The sequence below is a fragment of the Nerophis lumbriciformis genome, linkage group LG06, assembly GCF_033978685.3.
Source record: "Nerophis lumbriciformis linkage group LG06, RoL_Nlum_v2.1, whole genome shotgun sequence".
Classification (NCBI taxonomy): Eukaryota; Metazoa; Chordata; class Actinopteri; order Syngnathiformes; family Syngnathidae; genus Nerophis; species Nerophis lumbriciformis.
This window is the reverse complement of record NC_084553.2, coordinates 54115580-54136177: the sequence shown is the minus strand read 5'-3', so window position 1 is coordinate 54136177 and position 20598 is coordinate 54115580. Positions and strand designations below refer to the sequence as shown.

At 41.1% G+C, this 20598-nt stretch overlaps 1 protein-coding gene and 2 non-coding genes across 3 annotated transcripts in view; 2 read left to right on the top strand and 1 right to left on the bottom strand.

Annotated features, from left to right (window-relative positions):
- The window catches only part of tox3 (TOX high mobility group box family member 3), a 217463-nt gene that overhangs the window by 181080 nt on the left and 15785 nt on the right, over positions 1 to 20598 (bottom strand). The gene's annotated exons all lie outside the window — the stretch shown is intronic.
- trnat-ugu (transfer RNA threonine (anticodon UGU)) lies at positions 30 to 103 on the top strand. The gene has a single exon. It is a non-coding gene; the product is annotated as a tRNA-Thr (tRNA).
- trnat-ugu (transfer RNA threonine (anticodon UGU)) lies at positions 2160 to 2233 on the top strand. The gene has a single exon. It is a non-coding gene; the product is annotated as a tRNA-Thr (tRNA).

Below are 20598 nucleotides of genomic sequence, written 5' to 3'. Positions count from 1 at the left end.
ACTATATAAGCTACAACAATGTACCTTGTGGCGCTGTGGCTTAGTTGGTTAAAGCGCCTGTCTTGTAAACAGGAGACCCTGGGTTCAAATCCCAGCAGTGCCTCTAGAGGTGAATGTACTTTAGTGGCTCAAGGTGTGTTCCATTTACCTCGGAAGTCGAATCTGCGAATGACGTCACAAAAACGTGCGACAAGATATCTACATCTGTGAAAGCTTTTCATGAGCTGGCCTTATCTGAACACAACCGACTTTTAGACTAATATGCGCTACTTCAGCAACCTTCCGACATGGTGGATGAATAAGAAACACAAAGACGCGAGCGATGTGGAACGCGTATACAATGTGAAAAAGTTAATTTCACTACAGTACTATCATATATATACGTCCAACAACTATCACACAAGCTTCTGCTATTGTTTACACTCAAAGCAGCCATCTCTAAAAGCCAACTCGGGGTGGTGAGGACTCTCCGACTTGGATATCCGATCTTGGCAGGCATTTCAGTCAAAGCTTCCTACAAGGAACTCGGAAATTCGAACTTCCTAGTAGAGATAAAACAAAGACTCAGAATAATTTGGTACGATATTTATTGAACAACCATTAGGTTTTACTGAAATATTGTCTTTTCGGTTTCTATGTTGTGTTTACTGCTATCAAAAGGTAAAGTTTGGATATAATTCCCAGCAGTGCCTTTTGAGATCTTAGTGACGAACGGTGCCTTAAATTTGCCTCAGAAGTCGAATCTGGGAATGGCGTCAAAGCTGAGCGACAAGGTCCGAAATCAACATTGCCACATCCGTGGCTCCGCCTTATCTGAATACAACCAACTTCTGGACAAATATCCACTACTTCTGCAACTTTCAAACACTGTCGATATAGAAGAAACACAAAGACGCTAGTGATGTAGGACACATGTACCACATGAAAAATAGTAATTAAAGTTAAAGTTAAAGTTAAAGTACCAATGATTGTCACACACACACTAGGTGTGGTGAAATGATTCTCTGCATTTGACCCATCACCCTTGATCACCCCCTGGGAGGTGAGGGGAGCAGTGGGCAGCAGCGGTGGCCGCGCCCGGGAATCATTTTTGGTGATTTAACCCCCAATTCCAACCCTTGATGCTGAGTGCCAAGCAGGGAGGTAATGGGTCCCATTTTTATAGTCTTTGGTATGACTCGGCCGGGGATTGAACTCACAACCTACCGATCTCAGGGCGGACACTCTAACCACTAGGCCACTACTAACCACACTACAGTAACACTACAATGTATATATGTCCAAAGACTACCAACCACAGGAGCTTCTATTGCTGTTTACACTCAGATCGGCCATCTTTGAAAGCCAACTCAGGGGTGATGAGACCTCTCTCAATTTGAAAATCTGACCTCGGGGGCATTCCAGTCAAAACTTCTGACAAGGAACTCAGAAATTCTGACTTCCGAGTACAAATTAAGCGAAGACTTAGAAAAAATCCATCCATCCATCCATCTTCTTCCGCTTATCCGAGGTCGGGTCGCGGGGGCAGCAGCCCAAGCAGGGAAGCCCAGACTTCCCTCTCCCCAGCCACTTCGTCCAGCTCTTCCTGTGGGACCCCGAGGCGTTCCCAGGCCAGCCGAGAGACATAGTCTTCCCAACGTGTCCTGGGTCTTCCCCGCGGCCTTCTACCGGTCGGACGTGCCCTAAACACCTCCCTAGGGAGGCGTTCGGGTGGCATCCTAACCAGATGCCCGAACCACCTCATCTGGCTCCTCTCGATGTGGAGGAGCAGCGGCTTTACTTTGAGCTCCTCCCGGATGGCAGAGCTTCTCACCCTATCTCTAAGGGAGAGCCCCGCCACCCGGCGGAGGAAACTCATTTCGGCCGCTTGTACCCGTGATCTTGTCCTTTCGGTCATAACCCAAAGCTCATGACCATAGGTGAGGATGGGAACGTAGATCGACCGGTAAATTGAGAGCTTTGCCTTCCGGCTCAGCTCCTTCTTCACCACAACGGATCGATACAGCGTCCGCATTACTGAAGACGCCGCACCGATCCGCCTGTCAATCTCACGATCCACTCTTCCCCCACTCGTGGAGGAGTTCAAGTACCTCGGAGTCTTGTTCACTTAGAAAAAATATGCAGTATATTTACTGAAAAGATGCAATAAGGTAACTTGTGGCACTGTGGCTTAGTTGGTTAAAGCGCCTGTCTTGTAAACAGGAGACCCTGGGTTCAAATCCCAGCAGTACCTTTTGAGGTGGACGTAGGTTAGTGACTCAAGGTGCGTTCCATTTACCTCGGAAGTTGAATCTGCAAATGACGTCACAAAACGTGTGACACGATAGCCACATCTGTGAAAGCTTTACATGAGTTGGCCTTATCTGAATACAACCGACTTCTAGACAAATATGCGCTACTTCTGCAACCTTCTGACACAGTGGACGAATAAGAAACACTGGGACGCATATACCATGTGAAAAAGTTATTTTCACTACAGTAACACTACCATATATATACATCCAATGACTATCACACAAGCTTCTATTATTGTTCACAATCAGAGCAGCGATTTTTCAAAGCCAACTCAGGGGTAGTCAGGACTCTAAGACTTGGAAATCTGACCTCGGGGTGCATTCTAGTCGAAACTTCCGACAAGGAACTTGTAAATTCTGACTTCCCAGTTTAAATGGAAAGAAAAATTAGAATAATCCTGTACAATATTGATCCATCATGATTGCCTGAAATATTGTCCTATTTGGTTTCTATGTTGTGCTTATACTCCTATCAAAAGGTACAATCTAATTTGGAACTACAGTGTATGGACATGGATTAGCTGTACGTAGTAAAAAGTTTGCTTGTGGAGCTGATATTTACTTTATTTTTCGAACTATAAGGCGCACATAAAATCTTTTTTTTTCTCAAAACTCGACAGTGCGCCTTATAACCCGGTGCGCCTAATGTACGGAATAATTCTGGTTTTGCGTACAGACCTCAAAGCAATTTTATTTGGTACACGGTGTAATGATAAGTGTGACCAGTAGATGACAGTCAAACATAAGAGATACGTGTAGACTGCACTATGACGGCAATATGACTCAAGTAGACAACCCCAACATTGTATATGTTCCATTGAAAATATAGAACATTACACACAGTGCTCAAAAATCTATCAAAATATTTTAGTACGACTTTGGTATGCTATGAAGCCGCACCGCTTGATGTGCTTCAACATACGAGTATTATTATGGTGTGTGTGTGTAAGGCAAAACATATTATCTGGCGTTTTGTTTCGCAATATAATGCAAAAGCAACGTTTTTTACCTTCTGGTACTTGCTGATATGTAGGGATCTGCATAAATCCTGAGAAATTGCGCAGGCAAACCAGGCCGAGTAAAGTGAAAAATACTCAAACTGAAAACCAAATTGCACAAAAACTAAGGCCTACTAATGGTTGAGTTGAGTTGAGTTGAGTTTGAGTTTATTTCGAACATGCATGCATACAACATGATACATCACAATTTCCAGTTTCTCTATTCAACATGTTTGAAAAGGAGTAGGAAGAAGCAGAGTTGATTTAATCCTACCCCTTTTCCTTTTCATAGCGGTTGCTATAACTTTTGTTCACTTCCTGTTCTCTATTTATTCACAATATACTCCATAGGTAAAAACAATAAAAATAAGTGAATAATAATTGGTGAAGTAAGTTATATTGCATATGATGAGATGAGTAAGATTATCTTGAAAATGAATGGATGGATGAGATAAATTCAGAATGTTTATCCTGGTTCTTCTTCTTTGTACTTTGTAAACACTTTAAGTTTGAAGAGTTTCTTGAAGTGGATCATATTAGTACATGGTTAGATTTATTTGCTTAATCCATTCCATAATTGAATTCCACATACTGATATACTGACTGTCTTAAGTGTTGTACGTGCGTGCAAATGTTTTAAATTAAATTTTTCTGTAAGATTATAATTTTCCTCTTTTGTTGAGAAAATTTGTTGTATATTCTTGGGTAGCAGGTTATAGTTTGCTTTGTGTTTAATTTTAGCTAATTATCGATTCGTTGTGGTGAAGAAGGAGCTGAGCCGGAAGGCAAAGCTCTCGATTTACCGGTCGATCTACGTTCCCATCCTCACCTATGGTCATGAGCTTTGGGTCATGACCGAAAGGACAAGATCACGGGTACAAGCAGCCGAAATGAGTTTCCTCCGCCGGGTGGCGGGGCTCTCCCTTAGAGATAGGGTGAGAAGCTCTGTCGTCCGGGGGGAGCTCAAAGTAAAGCCGCTGCTCCTCCACATCGAGAGGAGCCAGATGAGGTGGTTCGGGCATCTGGTCAGGATGCCACCCGAACGCCTCCCTAGAAAGGTGTTCCGGGCACGTCTGACCGGTAGGAGGCCACGGGGAAGACCCAGGACACGTTGGGAAGACTATCTCTCCCGGCTGGCCTGGGAACGCCTCGAGATCCCCCGGGAGGAGCTGGACGAAGTGGCTGGGGAGAGGGAAGTCTGGGCTTCCCTGCTTAGGCTGCTGCCCCCGCGACCCGACCTCGGATAAGCGGAAGAAGATGGATGGATGGATGCATAATTTTAGCTGTTTGCAAATTCACTATGTCATGGAATTTCAGTATTTTTGATTCAATACATAAAGGGTTGTATGTTTTCTTTATCCAACATTAAGTATTATTCTAACTGATCTTTTTTGTAACACCATTAATGAATGAAGTGTACTTTAGTAGTTATTTCCCCATATTGCTACACAATAACTCACAAATGGTAACACTAGCAAGCAGTAGAGAATATGGAGTGATTTTTTGGTCCAGAACATGTTTTGCTTTATTCATTATTGACGTGTTTCTTGCTACTTTATGTTGTATATTTTTTACATGAGATTTCCAGTTCAATTTCCCATCAATCATTATACCTAGAAATTTGGTTTCATTTACTCTTTCAATTTCTATTCCGTGTGGTGTAAGACAAACAGTGTTCCTTTTTTGGAATTGGAAAAGGTATTACTGGTTAATGTAGAATATAATCGTTAGCCTTATGAGGTATAAAGTCAGACATTTAACTACTGTAGAAAAAAATACAAAAACACTGGAGAAGAGTAACAAGCTTTCTCCTAAGCGAGTATTCCTCCATTGATTCTTCTATTGATTGGTTCAACCGTACAATTCATCCAAGCAGCTTGTCACACATAACTGACACAATGAGCACAATCACATTAATGATTATGAATGAACACCATTTCCTGCACACTCTCATACAGGAGCATCTTTAGAAATCTCTGTTATTTAGCACACACTGAAACAACCTTGTATGTGTCAGTTGTCCAACCCCCTCTTTCCTGCAGTATTGATTTCTAGCTCTCACTACAGCCCCTGTTAAGAGTAGAGCCCACCCCACTTCCTCTGCCCCTCCTCCCTTGTTTCTCCAGTGCAAGTATCTTTAAAAAAAGGAAGGATTCGTGCAGGGGGGGGCGTAATTGACATTTTCTGCACTAGTTGAGCCTTGACCTGCATTTTCAGACCATGCGGCCAGTTTCTCCACTTCAACTGATGAGGTCAGGCCATGGTCAGCCCATGTTTTATGGACTTCACTTTTTATTTACACTTATCAGAGTAATATATCAAGCCTTAACACTTAAAACAAAGAAAGGTACAAAAGCTTTTCGAGCCAGGTGCACCCAGTCAATAAAGCCTGCAAGCCAAATGGCACTAAGCCTGTTAATCAATGTAAAAACGATAGGAAAACCAGTTAATTCAACATGGGGGTGGGGGGGGGCACCTTACTGCAGCTATAGGTCAGACAGAAGGACAGGGGTTCTACTGGCTTTGCTTTTAACCAACCTAGTGCTTGCAACAATTTGATTCGTCCTTCTAAAGAGTCAGTGCGCATTACATCATGTCACATTAAGAAACAGCAGAATGTAGGCCACTCCTGTTGTACATGATTCCACATCGCTTATTTTTTTTACCAATGTATGCCCCCCTCCCGTACTCACCCGCCCCTTTGCCGAGAACAGTCAATGTTATTTAGCCGGCTCACTTAAGAAATATCATATCTTCAAACTGAAAGATCGAGGACGAGATTAGCCGAGGGAAACTACCAGCTGTGTGTAATCGTGACAAGCCTTGGCCTTGACAAATGAAACAATTCTGGAACCTTTCGTATAACTTTGGGAGTGGGATAAATGATCGGTTCTGAGGCTATGTCTACACTAAGCCGGATAACTCATTAAACAAATAATTATTTAGCCTAAGCCTCGTTTCAGCCACACTAAATCACCGTTTAAAGGCCCACTGAAATGCGATTTTCTTATGTAAACGGGGATAGCAGGTCCATTCTATGTGTCATACTTGATCATTTTGCGATATTGCCATATTTTTGCTGAAAGGATTTAGTAGAGAACATCGACGATAAAGTTCGCAACTTTTGGTCGCTGATAAAAAAGCCTTGCCTGTACCGGAAGTAGCAGACAATATGCGCGTGACGTCACAGGTTGTGGAGCTCCTCACATCCGCACATTGTTTACAATCATGGCCACCAGCAGCGAGAGCGATTCGGGCCGAGAAAGCGACGATTTCCCCATTAATTTGAGCGAGGATGAGGAAAGTGAGAGTGAAGGACTAGAGGGCAGTGGGAGCGATTCAGATAGGGAAGATGCTGTGAGAGGTGGGTGGGACCTGATATTCAGCTGGGAATGACTAAAACAGTAAATAAACACAAGACATATACATACTCTATTAGCCACAACACAACCAGGCTTGTATTTAATATGCCACAAATTAATCCCGCATAACAAACACCTCCCCCTCCCGTCCATATAACCCGCCAATACAACTCAAACACCTGCACAACACACTCAATCCCACAGCCCAAAGTACCGTTCCCCTCCCCAAAGTTCATAGAGCACATATATTTCCCCAAAGTTACGTACGTGACACGCACATAGCGGCACGCACGTACGGACAAGCGATCAAATGTTTGGAAGCCGCAGCTGCATGCATACTCACGGTACCGCGTCTGTGTATCCAACTCAAAGTCCTCCTGGTAAGAGTCTCTGTTGTCCCAGTTCTCCACAGGCCAATGGTAAAGCTTGACTGTCATCTTTCGGGAATGTAAACAATGAAACACCGGCTGTGTTATCCGGCACAACAGTCAGGGGGTGCATTCTACGGCGGGGGTGCGTTATCCGGCACAACACCTGCCGCAACACACCGCTTCCCACCAACAGCTTTCTTCTTTGCTGTCTCCATTGTTCATTGAACACATTGCAAAAGATTCACCAACACAGATGTCCAGAATACTGTGGAATTTTGCGATGAAAACAGACGACTTAATAGCTGGCCACCATGCTGTCCCAAAATGTCCTCTACAATCCGTGACGTCACGCGCATACCGAGACGTTTTCAACAGGATATTTTGCGCGAAATTTAAAATTGCACTTTAGTAAGCTAACCCGGCCGTATTGGCATGTGTTGCAATGTTAAGATTTCATCATTGATGTATAAACTATCAGACTGCGTGGTCGGTAGTAGTGGGTTTCAGTAGGCCTTTAAGGTCCCCCTCCTCGGACAATTTTTTACACGGGTAAGTGCGCCGTCTATTTTTTGAATCTCTGGCTCTTAGCTTTTTATGGACTCATTGATCGTTTACAAACTGAGTTCGGAGAGGAAGTGACGCCAGAAAGACCGCGCCCCACACAGGAAGTGACGTCAGAAAGAACGCGCCACAGACAGCTTCATAACAACGTGTTCGGTAACTCGGCGGCAACCAATAGAAAGATGGAGGCGAGTCATCCAGACCATGCCCGTGTTTCTCCTTTTTGTACATGTACAGGCGCTTTTAGAAATCACACATGAATACCTTAAGAAAAGGAAACGGGCGATTGCAGCTATATGGGATACAACACATCTCAGACGGCAACAAAGCAATGTTGAGCGACGGTTTTGGATAAGCCCTAAAAGAAGGGCAGCCTGGTGGGATATGTTTGTCACCGAGTGTGTTGTGTCAGAGGAAAGGCAAGAGAATTTTCGAATGTCCAGGTCAGCTGTGATTCTACTTGGTGAAAAACTTTGTCCATTTACGACAATGCGGGCTCCCGTGGACAAGGGAAGACTACGAAAACTAGCGAATGCATTTGGACTGGCAAAGCAGACTGTCAGTTATTATCCGCGATGTATGTCGAGCGATTACTCAACGTCTAGTTTTGTACTCCATAACTATTGTGAAGCCATGAAGTGGTTGCGGCCGTCAAGTACGACCACCAGTTTCAGCCTACAAGCACAGTGTCCTGTTGTTGGTTGTGGTAAAATTTTCTTTATCACATTGTTTACTTCCACACGTCCATTAAATATATGATTCATGTATGATGGCTCAGGTGTGATTCACTACCGTAGTCTAACAGCTGCTGATGGTGAGGCAAGCAAAGTTTACTGTTAAAAGAAATGTGGCAATAGTCTACATTGAAACACAGGGTAAGAATACACTTCCAGGTCAGAGTTCACTAAATAGCGACAGCAATGATACCAAGTACTCAGTACAAGGTCTATACCACAGTGGTTAGATCGATATTTTCTATTTTCACTAAATATTTTGTGGTTTTTGTTACTGTTTAAAAACTTAGGAAATAAGTCTCTGGACATAGGAGGGCTTTAAGAGCAAAAAGCCCCAAATAATTAAGTAGATCAAATAGTAGGAAATAATGTAAATATTTGTTGTTAGACAGTCGTCCCGTGTTTGTGTCTGAATATAATATAATAATAATAATTGTTAAAAGTTTAATCATTCAATGATCTTGAAACTGTGAAGTACTTTGAGTATCAGCATTGGTATAACCAATACTGGCTTGTAACTACTTGGTATTGGGTCGATAATTGATATATCATCGAATTGTAGCTCCCTAATCATAATGTGCCCAAACATTCCCACCCCTCCTAATGGATGGATGGAAACCATTTTTTGCCTTCTTGTTTTTCTTTAAGCCGGGTAATGTTTCCGGAATAAATGTTGCAAAAAAAGGAAAGGAAGAAGCTAAACATAGCAATTTAGTCCTTTTCTGCTTACATTAAAAGGTATCCAACTGAAAGTCTTCTAATGCGACAAAAAAATGTAGTTAAACTTCAGTGGATAACTTTTCCCCCCAAAAGTTTGGTCAAATTCTGTGTAGTATGACTTCAAGGGACAGATACCACTGAAATGTAATTGTTCATTGTTTTGCTATTTGTACAGCAGTTTCCTGTTTCTATGCTTTTATTCTTCGTCACCCAAACAGTCTACAAAGTTCAGCACAGACTTTTAGTCTAGATGTTTTATTTGACCATAAATCTGCCACATGCATTACATACTGTATATTGATACGTGGTGATTACATAGTAGCAGCTGGTGTGTACATTTGTGCATGTGAGGCTAGAAGCCTAAGGAAAACAGTAATCCATTAAACGATGTTGAATAACGAGCGGTTTAATTTTAATCCTGTTTGGGCAATGACAAGATTAATATGTCAATCCTGGTTTTTGGCAGGATGCAGCAGTAAAACTAGATTCCTGTCATTTCACACACACAATTAGACGCAGTCTAATATTTCGAAAACAATATATAAATAAAATAAACCACTTATGCTCTGGGGTGTAATCTGTCATTGTTATTCAGTGCTTGTTCACCTCCACTTAAAACATGATCCTTCTGGATTTTAATTAAGCACCAAGGTAGCTTCCCAAAGGGGCATCGTGCTTGGCAAAGGAAACCACTTTGATTTACTACTTTGTTGTTTCTGCTTGAAGCTGGCTTCTTATGAGAGGCTGCGCTGATGAATGAAAGAACCCGGGTTATTTCTTTCTTATTTGTTAATTAGTTCCCGTCAGTTCCTCTAAAAAACAAAAAAACCTGAATAGCTACAAAAGCTCAACTCAGAGGTTCAATATAAAGAGCAACACTGTAACACGAAAATAGGATATTTTGTGATAAGAATTGTGTTAATACATGTTTAAATAGCAATTTGTGCAAATTATTAAATACAAAATCTATTCATGTAGGTTACATAAATAAGTACAGAATGTACATAAGCATAGAGAGAGAATGCTGGAGGAACTCGCATTACAATTATTCCTTTTTTAGTGAAAAAGTATGTGATCGCCATTGCCGCTTAATGCATTTTATTGCTGATCCTAAATGCAGATGCCTTCTGGCTGACACTGTATTTATTTTTAGTCTAGCTGCTAATTATGTGTCTCCATACACAATGTGGAGCCCCTCCTCTAAGCTAATAATAATCACCTCCATTAGGGAAATAAACTGCAAGTATTTGTATTTTAAGTATGATTATCTGGTATCACTGGAGGATGACCATATCAAACACAGAGGAAGAGTGTGGATTTTGTTAAACTATCACTAGCACTAACCATGAATACATAGAAAAATGTACAGTCACAGGGATGGGTATCAGTAATGATATCGGCCACTCATAGATGATCGGTATCGGAATAGGCAGCATAAAATCCTGATCGGAACATCCCTACATGAAAAAAAACGAACACATGCTTTACTACTGAAGTGTTACTAATGTGTAACAGTAGTGCTTTTACACAGAAATCATGAAAAAATTGCGGCATCAGAGTCATAAAAGAAGAAACAACATGTTTCCGCCCTTGCCTTTTACCCAAAACTCAACGAAATGGGATAATGATGCAACTGTGTGTGTTTTTTACACACAGCATTCCATAATGAGATGGATAAAGACGACTGGGCAAAACTGCTTTATCTTACCAGGATTCTCTACCACACATAATCTATCCCACCTTTGTTAGACTTAATCCTCCTATTATGTGCCATTTGTACAATACAGAAACTAAACAAAACGGCAAAATTTTGCCTGAAAGACTTTGGACAAAACAGCAGGCAGTGAAACATGGACATAGGTCAGTCGACAATATGAACCATATTTAATCCAGGTGTTTAACAGGCAACATTCCTTGGAATGGTTCTGATTATTGGTGTTGAATTTGGTTCTGTTGTCCCCCAAACAGATGTGTCTTGTGGTTTTACCTCATCAATTGAAGCCTTTTGTCCAGACAAAGTCTTCTTGGCTTAATGTGAGGAAGAATACTCAAGCCTCGAGATGAAGCACAAGACGGTCAACCCACGAATAGGACTCTTCCGAGGTTGCATTTGAGAACCTAAAGGAGTCTCCAAGCTATGGGTTGTTTTAGCTTGCTGAAGGTCACCATTATGGAGCTGATCAGCCAGCAGCAGGCCTTCATAAAACCATGCAGCGTATCATTATTTTCAAAGTGTTTCATTATGGACGGTTAACCTTGGCTAAGGCCGACCCTAACGCTGTAATCAGCCGCCAGTAATGCCTTTCCAATAGCGCAATCATGCCGCCTCTCTCCTTGTTTATCAGCCCGGAGTAAGTATCAAATTGTCAGCTGGGCAGTTATTCAGAAAGTTAGCTTGAATACATTTTCTAAAGTAAAGCCCTTGTTGAGGCCTTCGTCTGCCATCCTTCATCATGAACCACAAAGAGTCAGTCAAGTGCCAAAAAAAACAAGGACATGCTGCAAATGAGGCGCAACCTCGGATCTTTAAATATCAAAGAAATTTCATGGAACATTTACAGTATAACATTAGCTGATGTTTCAGGGACTGGACCTTCATTTGAGCTGCACTACTCTTTTGGCAAGAAACATCAATGTCTCTCTAAGAAGTGATATTACAGTTACATATTTATGAAAACCATTGGATACTAGGTATTACTTACACAAAAACTGCAAAGCCCATTTCCACAAAAATGTGTTGGGGGGTTGGCGCAAGCACCAAGCTTGAATCGACTATATTTTGGTAAGGATCTGAATAAGTTATCTGCCGTTACAGTCCACTTGATTGTGGGACCGTGAAGGCTAAACCAGATGGATCCGCACTTACACCTTTGTAGGTGAACCTTGTGAGTGAACGATAAATATTGGCTGATCTAAGGACTTATAATGTTACACAGTTAAACCAAATGACATTAAAAAATAGCTCTGAAAACCCATCCATCCATTTTCTACCGCTTATTCCCTTTGGGGTCGCGGGGGGCGCTGGAGCCTATCTCAGAAAACCGATTTTAAAAAACTGCTTCGATAAAGCAGGATTACACATACTGTGTTGTAGGGTGAGCAAATCAAGTGCTCATTTTTACTATAAGCCGTGCTATCGTAAAAGTTCCCTGAGCTCATTGTAAACAAATACAGCGTTGATCTTGTGGGACTTCTTCACTGTTTAGAGGAAGGCTTTTCGCGTGCTTTCTTTCAACAAATGCTCAGCATACATTCCGCGAGGAGTGAAATAAACATTTTCAGCCACAATAAACTCCAGCAAGACTACAACGGGAGATTTTAAAGCCTAGGAAGATGCCTGCTGCAAAAGAAACTGTCCTAAAGCCAGCCGCAAAGAAAGGCTCTGGGCTGCAACTGCGTTTGAAAAGTACAACAAGTTTGCCAAAGATGACGACCAGAGAGCTAAAGAGATCTGTAACTTCATCATATAATCGATGGCGCTGGATAACCAAACTTTTGCCATGGTTGAAGATTCTGGATTTTGTCAGGACAAATCTACAGGTAAGCTTTGTCAAATCCATCTTCAATTCAGTCTTTCTTACCTCCGGGTGCGCACAAACTATAGTTAAATCATCCATCCATCCATCCATTTTCTACCGCTTGTCCCATTCAGGGACGCTGGGGTGCTGGAGCCTATCTCAGCTGCATTCGGGCGGAAGGCGGGGTACACCCTGGACAAGTCGCCACCTCATCGCAGGGCCAACACAGATAGACAGACAACATTCACACTCACATTCACACACTAGGGCCAATTTAGTGTTGCCAATCAACCTATCCCCAGGTGCATGTCTTTGGACGTGGGAGGAAGCCGGAGTACCCGGAGGGAACCCACGCAGTCACGGGGAGAAAATGCAAATCAACATTTTAAAAATAATGGATACGTTTTCATTATTGGTCTTCAGAAGCAGGAAGTTGTTAGAATTGGCTTGAAAAAAATATCACCCCTAATAGTCATAATTGTTTAATTTAAAAAGTCACACAGCAACTTTTGTACATTACAAAATAGTGACTGTTGATCTGTTTCTGGTATTTTACACCCTTCTCAGATAGTTGGGACTAATTTCCAGTGCAATTGTATTATTCCATCCATCCATCCATCCATTTTCTACCGCTTATTCCCTTCGGGGTCGCGGGGGCGCTGGAGCCTATCTCAGCTACAATCGGGCGGAAGGCGGGGTACACCCTGGACAAGTCGCCACCTCATCGCAGGGCCAACACAGATAGACAGACAACATTCACACTCACATTCACACACTAGGGCCAATTTAGTGTTGCCAATCAACTTATCCCCAGGTGCATGTTTTTGGAGGTGGGAGGAAGACGGCGTACCCGGAGGGAACCCACGCAGTCACGGGGAGAAAATGCAAATCAACATTTTAAAAATAATGGATACGTTTTCATTATTGGTCTTCAGAAGCAGGAAGTTGTTAGAATTGGCTTGAAAAAAATATCACCCCTAATAGTCATAATTGTTTAATTTAAAAAGTCACACAGCAACTTTTGTACATTACAAAATAGTGACTGTTTACGATCTGTTTCTGGTATTTTACACCCTTCTCAGATAGTTGGGACTAATTTCCAGTGCAATTGTATTATTCCATCCATCCATCCATCCATTTTCTACCGCTTATTCCCTTCGGGGACGCGGGGGCGCTGGAGCCTATCTCAGCTACAATCGGGCGGAAGGCGGGGTACACCCTGGACAAGTCGCCACCTCATCGCAGGGCCAACACAGATAGACAGACAACATTCACACTCACATTCACACACTAGGGCCAATTTAGTGTTGCCAATCAACTTATCCCCAGGTGCATGTTTTTGGAGGTGGGAGGAAGCCGGCGTACCCGGAGGGAACCCACGCAGTCACGGGGATTATTCCATTACTCGAATAAGAGAGTATAAGCTTTCAAAGGAGAATAATCTCAATGTTTGTGTTCCAACTACTTTATTTTCATTTGAATCATGTATTCTTCACTGAAATTTAAAGTTATGGTAACACTTTAGTATGGGGAACATATTCACCATTAATTAGTTGCTTATTAAAGTAACAAAGACTTAATTTCGAGTTTTTTGGACACTAGGGGAACAGATAAAGGTTAGGATTAGGGTTACTAATATGCCATAATTATGAGGTTATTGAGGGAACACTCTTAGTTAATGGCTTACTGGTTGTATAATAAGGCCATGCAGAATAAGGCATTAATCAGTACTTAATAATGACTAATTAAGAGCCAATATGTTACTAATGTGCACGTTAATAAGCAACTAATTAATGGTGAATATGTGTTTCCCATACTAAAGTGTTACCAAAGTTTCTTTCTTGTCAATATTTTTCATACAAGCAAGACCTACGGAATAATCGGGATACTGTTTGTCTTTCAACCTGTACAAATATCCACGCTCGGCGAGACAGTGGCTGCTGAGTCTGCACACGCCGCCAAACAGTTTGTCAATTCTAATACCAGAAAAGGGAAAATACCATTTATACGAGATGTCATGTTGTCCTTACAAACCAAAAATACATATATTTCTCAGTAACACAATTTAAGAACAGATAGAAAAAAACAGTATAGATTGATTTTGAAGAGCCTGAGACTGACAAGAGTCCTTAGTCCCTGGTGACCTGTCCCTGGTTTCCATCACTGTCACAGTAACTAAGAAACTTACTTTCAAACTTAACTGTTTTTCAGTCCAATATTATCATCAGTAATGTTTGTAAATAAAAGGTCAGATGAGATAAAGATTATGTAGTGGGTGAAAAGTATGTTGCAGTGTTTGCTTCTTGGCATTATCAGTATGCGCATCCTTCAACCATGTCGAATTCTGACAAGCAATTTGTTGTCTTTATGTATGAAACGCAGACCATCAATAAGATGTATCCAACCCCAAAATTGCATAGAAAGCCTCACCGAACTGGACTCAAAGGTCATTACATTTTGATATGCTCTTTTATCCTGCACTACAAGGCGCTAATGCAACTAAATTGTGTTCTTATCTGTACTGCAAAGTTCAAATTTGAATGACAATAAAGGAAGTCTAAGTCTAAGTCTACTCGTACTTTTTTTTCCACTAACTGTATTATACTAGAGATATTGCACGGCCTATCTTTTCATCTGTGTGACAAACAAGCCCTGCTAGTTTGTTCCAACATAAATCCATCTGCCCATAAAAAAAAAGAGTATTTTATATAGAGCTAATATTGAAGCTCTTTGTCCAATGGGCCTGAGAGATATTTGCACACCTGCTACTATTGTCAGTCCTTTTGAGTGCAGCCTGGTAACACATTGCATTATGGGAATGTGTTATGTGAGGGAAGGGGAGGGAGAGTGATAAATCATACAACCCACACCTGCAGCCCAGAAAGAAGAAAATCTAGCTGTATTGTAGCAAAAGAGGCCAATATGTTGACGCTAGTTGACAGGGAACATACGTAAGCTGCAGTAACTGCGTTTTCATTTAGAAAATGTGATATCAGGCATTCAGTTTGATTGGAAAGCTGACCTAAAAATAACTACGGGGATTGGTTTTAAGTGCTAGAAAAAGAACTGATGGAACAAGAGGGCATTTGTCAGAGACAAGGGTTTAAATCAAGCATGTCAAGTTAAAGGAAAACTGTTTTAATACAGCCTATGTTCCCATTAGGAGGATTGGACATTAGAGCTATGAAACATGGGAGGGCTGGGCCTCTCTGGAAAGCTTTAAAAAAAAATGGATGCGTCCTAACAGGGCAGATAACCACTGCAGGGACACAACACTTATTGAATCAGCCAAGTAGAAATGATTGACTGGTGCTTCTTCATTCAGGGTAAAAGCAATGAGAATGTCTCCCCTTTCCTTTAATATACTGGTGCAATCAAGCCTGTCCAAGATGTGCTTAGCCAAAATAAATCATTGGATAAGTGGGTTATCACATCAGTGCTTTGACGGAAAGGTTCATTTCCACTTAAAACTACAAGCTAAACCTACTCCAATCAGTGGGCTGTCTTGTTACTATGCGGAATTCTAAGGCTTATCTAAAGAATCCTAAAAGTCATGGCCCCCTACCCCTCCTTCTTGCTCTGACTTCCTATCTCTTAGGCTATGTCTACACTAAGCCGGATAACCCCTTAAACGAATAATTATTTAGCCTAAGCCCCGTTTCAGCCACACTAAACCAGCGTTTAAGGTTCCCCTCCTAGGACAAATTGTATTTCTTGAATCTCCGGCTCTTAGCTTTGTATGGACTCATTGATTGTTTAGAAACTGAGTTCGGACAGGGAAGGGACATCAGAAAGCTTCATAATAAAGCGATTTCTTAACTCGGAGCTAACCACTGGAATCGACCGATATATACAGTCGTGGAATTAACACATTATTATGCCTAATTTGGACAACCAGGTATGGTGAAAATAAGGTCATTTAAAAAAAATAAAAATAAGATGAATAAATTTAAAAAAAAATTATTGAATAAAAAAGAAAGTAAAACAATATAAAAACAGTTACCGTATTTTCCGCATCATAAGGCGCCCTGGGTTAAAAGCCGCGCCTTCAATGAACGGCATATTTCAAAACTTTGTCCACCAATAAGCCGCCCCGTGTTGTAAGCCGCATCTAACTGCGCTAAAGGAATGTCAAAAAAACAGTCAGATAGGTCAGTCAAACTTTAATAATATATTAAAAACCAGCGTTCTAACAACTCTGTTCACTCCCAAAATGTACGCAAATGTGCAATCACAAACATACGTATATCAACATGGACAGAGCTGCGTGAAAAAAGCCACCCGGCCTCTTCGCGTAAACTTAAACTTACCTTAACCACTCGCTCATCTTTTCTTCATCCATCCCTTCGAGTTAGCTTTTATGATGACGCCGGCTGGAAAGGTCTCTTTTGGCAAGGTCTTCCTTTTGAATATCACCATGGGTGGAAGTTAGCATGGCAAGCTAGAACCACAGTGAAGGATGACTTCTCATTCCCTGTGGTGCGAATATTCACCGTACGTGCTCCCGTTGTATCCACAGTGCGGTTCACAGGAATATCAGTTGCTGTGAAATACGGTAGTAATCCGTGTGCGGATGGAGAGATTGCGTCTTTTCATGAACCGGATCCTTGTCGCTTAGTAGGAGCCATTTTGTGGTCTTTACAGATGTAAACAGGAAATGAAACGTACGGTGATATCCGCGCGTTTTTTCTTCTTCTTCCGGGGGCGGGTGGTTGCTTACAGTAGAAGAAGAAGCGCTTCCTGTTCTATGGGGGCGGGTGCTTACCTTGGCGGTTGCTTGCGTAGAAGAAGAAGCGCTTCCTGTTCTACCGGGAAAAAAGATGGCGGCTGTTTACCGAAGTTGCGAGATCGAAACTTTATGAAAATGAATCTTAATATTTATCCATATATAAAGCGCACCGGGTTAAAAGCCGCACTGTCAGCTTTTGAGTAAATTTGTGGTTTTTAGGTGCGGCTAATGGTGCGGAAAATACGGTACATAGAAACTAGTAATTCAATCAATCAATGTTTATTTATATAGCCCTAAATCACAAGTGTCTCAAAGGGCTGCACAAGCCACAACGACATCCTCGGTACAAAGCCCACATAAGGGCAAGGAAAAACTCACCCCAGTGGGACGTCGATGTGAATGACTATGAGAAACCTTGGAGAGGATCGCATATGTGGGTAACCCCCCCCCCCCCCCCCCCTCTATGGGAGACCGAATGCAATGGATGTCGAGTGGGTCTGACATAATATTGTGAGAGTCCAGTCCATAGTGGATCTAACATAATAGTAAGAGTCCAGTCCATAGTGGGGCCAGCAGGACACCATCCCGAGCGGAGACGGGTCAGCAGCTATTAATGAAAATGAGTAAAATTAACTGTTAAAGGTTAGTACTATTAGTGGACCAGCAGCACGCACAATCATGTGTGCTTACGGACTGTATCCCTTGCAGACTGTATTGATATATATTGATGTATAATGTAGGAACCAGAATATTAATAACAGAAAGAAACAACCCTTTTGTGTGAATGAGTGTGAATGAGTGTAAATGGGGGAGGAAGGTTTTTTGGGTTGGTGTATTAATTGTAAGTGTATCTTGTGTTTTTTATGTTGATTTAATACAAAAAATATAAAACATTTAAAAATAAAAAACAAAACAAAAAACTGATACCGATAATAATAAAAAAAACGATACCAATAATTTCCGATATATTACATTTTAAAGCATTTATCGGCATCTCTATTAGAATGTGTTTGTTCTATTTTTAAACTAAGAAAACAATCTGATGTTGTCTTTATTTTTAACTTATCGTGCCGTGATTTTACCAGTCCGGCCCACTTGGGAGTAGATTTTTCTCCATGTGGCCCCCGATCTAAAATTAGTTTGACACCCCTGGTCTATGCTGAGTCAGAATGTCTGCTTGTAATACATCGCCTGAATCAACACTTCCCAGAAGAACAGTTACGAAGAGTAATTAAAAGCGCCCAAGTTGTGACGAGAAACCCGACAGTGTCCGTGGCAGCGAGCTTAACAACCGCATATCTCCAACCCCAAAAGAGATAAGCAGCATTACATGAGTTGTTAGACTGAATGCACAGCTGCAGGTTCACAGGGACACTCGGGCGCTAATAGCATTGAGCAAACATCATCTAGGTGCTTTAAAAAGAATTTGATTTATGGAAGTCATGCATGTAGACACACATGCATACGATTATTATGAGATGCAGGAGCTGCGGAGTACAGTGCAGTACTGTGGCACTTATAAACCTAAAATAACCCTCTCTAATGTCAGTGGGAAAATTGTGAATTTAATAAATCTGGCAAACCACATTTCCTCCTGACAGGATACAATTAAAAGACACAGTATTGAAAAAAAAAAAAAAAAAACTGTCAGCTATTCACATCTTGTACATTATCACATTTTACACGCACTCTATCTGTCAAGTGTGGGACTTGAAAAAACAACTTGCTCGGTCACACACACACACACACACACACACACACTCACATTCTTGCATTTGTTACCTTCTTGAGACCTCTGAAAAATGCCTACCTCTTTAGAACCACCCTTTCTAGATTTAAAAAGATTTGTATTTAATAATACATACATACTATGCAAATATAATGTAAGCTTTTAGTTTTTTGTATTTTTTTTGTTTGTAATTGGTTTTTAATCTTCATTATTTACTTCAAGTTATTACAGTATGTTTCTATACACATATTTATTTTATGCTTTTGTGAATTTTGGTCAAAGGGGGCGCATTTCAATTTCTTACACACACGTTGTAATGTTGGCCAGAGGGGGAGCACTTCAAATTTTTACACACACTTGTTATTTCATATGTTGACCAGAGGGGGAGCACTTTTAAAAGCGACACACAGTCAATTTGGAAAATCCCTCCTTTTTGGTACCACCCTAATTTTAATAAATGTCACCACCAGGGGTGCAAATGAGACATTCTCTATTAGATGCAATGGTTTCCCGTATTGGGACCATGATTTATGTCCTAACTTGTTTGCCGGTCCTCATATGGAAAGTACTTTTCCTTGTTGATGTCTCAAGAAGAGTAGAAATACAAGAACACACACACACACACACACACACATGCACACACGCAGACAGACATACACAAACGCTTGCAGTGCACACAGTTTTAAGTTGTGTTTGTATATGTGTAGAATGTGTGTGATGAAATGGCACCAGCTGTGTACACTGGAGGGATGCACAAGGCCCGGGACTAGAGCTAGAGCTTTAACCCTTCCCTGCTGACCGTGCAGAATGAGTGTGTGTGTGTGTGTGTGTGTGTGTGTGTGTGTGTGTGTGTGTGTGTGTGTGTGTGTGTGTGTGTTCTTGTATTACTACCCTTCTTGAGATATCAACAATATGAGGACCTGTGAACAAGTTAGAACCCAAATCATGGTCCCAATACGGAAAACGCAACAGTCTCGTTTGAACCCCTGGTGGTGAAATCTATCAAAATTAGGGTGGTCCCAAAAAGAAGGGATTTTTCAAATTGACTGTGTGTCGCTTTTAAAAGTGCTCCCCCTCTGGTCAACATATGAAATAACAAGTGTGTGTAAGACATCGAAATGCGCCCCCTTTGGCCAACATATATAATAACAAGTGTGTGTAAGACATTGAAACGTGCCCCCTTTGACCAAAATTAATCTTAAAAAATTAAATAAAAATGTAGAGAGAGACATACTGTAATAACTTGAAGTAAATAATGAAGATTAAAAACCAATTACAAACAAAAAATAAATAAAATAATAATAATTTACTAAAAGCAGTCTTTTTCTCTCAATGTGTCGACTTTTTTCTTATAAAATTGGGAACAATTTCTCATATTCTTTCTGTTTCTGTAATATTGCAATATTTCTCGTAAAAGTATTACTTTTTTATGCAAAATTATTACTTTTTAATGCAAAATGGGGACATTTGTCGTGTAAAGTTCTGGCTTGTATCACAATATTGCCAATTGTTTTGTTGTTCTTGTAAAATAGTGACATTTTTTGAGTAAAATTATGACAAAAGTCAAGTAAAATTCTGATTA